Genomic DNA, 3,828 nt, shown 5'->3' with positions numbered 1-3,828 from the left:
CTTGTGCAACTGGCCTACTGTCCTCAGTCCTCAGCAGTTAGGGGCCGTAGTTACGAAGCAAGGGTATGTCGTTTCTCATGGAGAGCTCAAGGAATATCGTCTTGTTTTCGTAATTACAGTGCTGTACAGAGACTCCCGAAGATATTTTTGCTTCTTTACCCCAGGGCATTTTTACTGTCGCCTTATAACAATCTTGCTCCAAGGGTACAAGATCTGCAGGGTCTGGACTCCATTCTTGCTCCCTTCATCATCACTGTCTCTTTTTTTTTTTCTCGAGATATCCGATGTGAACAGCTTTCTATCAAATAAACTCACTAGCATAGTTGTGAGCAATAAAAACTTGACAGAACTTTAAAACCAGCCTTTCCTTTGAAGTCAGCCGTCCCCAATACTCAGTGTTGTCCATAGGAATGGGAATCCCATGGGAATCCCATGGGAAACGTCCCATGGGACGGGATGGGATGGGACAGCACACATTTGTATTTCCCATGGTAGTCGATACTTGATATTGCAAAATAAATTTACTGTTATTTCATTCATCAAGGATTTAAATCTTTCCTCTGAATCATCTATTGTATGTGAAGTAGCAGGAATTATAGAAAAAAGCCGAAAAGTGGTTTTCAGTGTTGTCCATAGGACTGTTAATACCATGGGAATCCCATGGGAAACATCCCGTGGGATGGGACGGGATGGGACAGGCATAAATTGCCATGGGACGGGATGGGACGGGATAGAAAAATATGTCCCATGGACAACCCTGCCAATACTCTCTCTATCGACTCCATCAGACATGCCAGCCGTGTTATTTGTTATCTTTGTACTTCGTCTGTGTTAGAATGTTACGGACTGCCGATTTCTAAAGCTGTTGTACTTGATAAATTAAATTTCAAGCAAATTAACCTAGGCTGAACAACAGCAAATAAAAAAAAAAAAAAAAAACTTCAGTACAGTCGTGACGTCATGGTTCTTACTTCTCTCTTCACGCTTTATTGCTCATATCTTGACAAAAGGAGGTTTAATCATTCAGTTTGGGGAACTACCATCGTCTGCCGATCTTTCTCATTTGGCAAACTTTTTACGCCCTAGTAGATCTTTAACTGAAAAATAAAATCAACTCTTCCTTCAACTATGAATAACCATGGTTGATCATGATTACTGAATGGGTTGGTCTGTCGGACGTGACAGACAAGCTACAATATGAGACAAAAATCAAAACTAAAAACCAACAAAATCCCTCGATAAGTGTCATTTAGAGCGACTGCACTGAAGCTAAACTCCAATCCACCCCTATCACGTGGTGTGGGCATGTGCCACGCAAGTGTTAATCCCGAGGCCTGCTGCAAAGCCGCGACAATGGCAAATCTTACCTCGGCCTCGAACCCAGCCAAATAATCAGCAAAGGTCCTCTTACACTGAGGGAGCTCCACCAAAGTGACAATTGATGGGACATTGAGTGCAAGCGGGCAGAAGAGAGGCAAAAGGGAGCTGATGTCGTCGTTAGGCCACAACGACCACCTTTCAAACTTGTAAGACTGGCTCCTCAAGACCCTTAGGTCATACCCCATTATTCGGTGAATGGCTTCAGTGGCTGTGTTTCCTTTCTTTTCATCATCTTAACTTTTCTTTGTGTAGTTTGAAAACTTTGTATTCCTCGCATTTTGTTGCTTTGTTAAGCTCATTGACATCACTGTCCATCGAATAAATGTTTTGTTAAGCATCATCATCATGCTACAGAGAGTACACATAACAGTCAATACCATAAATAAATTATTTAATAATTCAAATTAAAATTTTATAACACCATCAACCTAGCCTCCTATGCGGCATGTTTCAGTAGGCCTGTTGTTTAGTGTGAAACGATCGTCTGCTTTATAGCTTCTCAAAAATGTTCTCCTAAAGACCCAGATGCTTCCACAGGGAATGTAGGCAGAGAATGAGGGTGTTAGGGGTGGGGAAAGGGGTGAGAAAAAAATGTGGAGTAGCTGTTGCCACGATGTGATGTGAGAACGGTACACTTTCAATGTGGCGACAGATGGCGTGAAACTTATGAAGAAAACTGGAAAACCCTCTTCTAAACTCTTCCTTTACACCCTTTCATAAAGATTTCAGATTTCTCGCATTCTTGTTGCTATATTTATTTCTCGCATTATTGTTGCTATATTTATTTATTGCCTACACAACAGTCAGGACAGGACAGGATCTGGTGCAGCACCAGCAGGTTTGGTACCAGGTGCACACTGCACAAGTCCCTCGTACTTACCATATTTTTTTACTGTTATGTCTACTCTCCTAGCATCATCATGCTCATCGATACACACGATATACTTGCACAATTAAATAAACATAAAAGCACGCGCTCCTACTTAATGTCATACTAAAAAACTCTCAATAAACTGAGCCCATTACTTTAAAAGCTTACTTCTGTCAACAAGTTGTAAATAAGTTTATAGAAATATATCTCTCCCATAAACTCCTCGTGAAATGCGTTATTATGGCTAATTTTGTTTTCAATGGAAGGCACACGACCGTTACCTCATTTAATCACTTATGTCATTTTCTTCGTTCTCCTGTTCTGACAGAAGGATGTCACATAAGAACACTGGGCATGTGACACTCCAGTATAGCAGGTTGTACAGGTCAACGTTAGGGAAGGTGGGAGGGAGCTTGCTGCTTTGGAGGAAATCTAAGAAGCAAAAATAAATACTGACACTGGAAGCCAGCTGAATAATTAAGTCGCTTGGGTTGAGGTGCGAGAGACCAGACTTATTTGGGGACCAGGCTGTTGTGATGGTGATGCCCATCTTCTCTCCCTCTTCTGCTTCACTTTCGCCCCAACCTTCTATGGAGCTATTTACCCATTCCCGACAGATGTTGCGCTTCACGGGTATCGAACCGGCGCGCCTCCGAGCTCGGACAAAGTTTTCTAACCGCTCGGCTATTCGCTTCCCTTTACAATGAAAATAGTGAAATGGAAAGCCAGCTAAATAAACAAACTAACAGCAAACGAAAAAGTCTGCACGATGTGCGTTAACGTTTTGCTGCTATCTGTACGTGTGTTGTTGCCTTGCCTGTTGACCTACCGTCCTTACCTCGGTGAGGGTGAGGGTAGATGGGTCAGCCTAGCAACTATCTATAGATCGTCTGTCTACACAGCTCACACTGAGGACACAGAGCAACGCCTTGCACATAGTATATCCAGTGCTATCGAAAACCGTATGAACGTCCCACCTGGCCACACAGTCTAGATATTTTTGGGAGAAAAATAAGATTTGTAACAATCTGTCACAAATGTCCATTTTCGTTTAATAACAAAATTTATCTGTAGTATCTTTTTTAAAGGTACATGCACATACACATCTGCAAGCAGACATTCTTGTACAAACCCTCGTTCGGTCACAAATGACACATATAGCATCCTCATCTATGGTCATCAGAGAAAATCAGACACGTTGTCCGTTCCTGAGTGAAAAGCGTAAATTTCTATGTTTTAATCTATTTCCGACTTTTTTTTTTTTGGTGTTATCTCGCTTTAGCAAAGAAAAAGCTCATTGCTATTTGATATAATACTGTTCCGAATATTTATCATTTCACGTCTTCAATATTTTTCTCATTTTCGAGAAGGTAACCTGCATCTGACCAGAGGAAAAAGAAGGAAATGACCTGCTCAGCATGGTGGACAGCTGATGAGCATGTTTACAAGTTACCTGTTCTGAGTGGTTCTCTCCGACGCAGTTATCTCTCCCTGCGCTGCAGAGTCAAAGTTCACAGACCTGAAGATCGCTAAGGCAAAGCTAGGTGACGACGTCTATGATGTCATCTGCTAGCATC

General features: G+C 41.9%; 1 long non-coding RNA gene across 1 annotated transcript; it reads right to left on the bottom strand.

Annotated features, from left to right (window-relative positions):
* Nucleotides 1-3,284: 3,284 nt before the first annotated feature.
* LOC112576596 lies at nucleotides 3,285-3,828 on the bottom strand. Its single transcript, XR_003101874.1, has 2 exons — nucleotides 3,705-3,828; nucleotides 3,285-3,459 (listed from the first exon to the last, which is right to left on the bottom strand). It is a non-coding gene; the product is annotated as an uncharacterized LOC112576596 (long non-coding RNA).

The sequence above is a fragment of the Pomacea canaliculata genome, linkage group LG12, assembly GCF_003073045.1.
Source record: "Pomacea canaliculata isolate SZHN2017 linkage group LG12, ASM307304v1, whole genome shotgun sequence".
In the NCBI taxonomy this organism is placed as follows: domain Eukaryota; kingdom Metazoa; phylum Mollusca; class Gastropoda; order Architaenioglossa; family Ampullariidae; genus Pomacea; species Pomacea canaliculata.
Note: the sequence above shows the minus strand (reverse complement) of the source record. Positions and strands in the feature narration are given on the sequence as shown.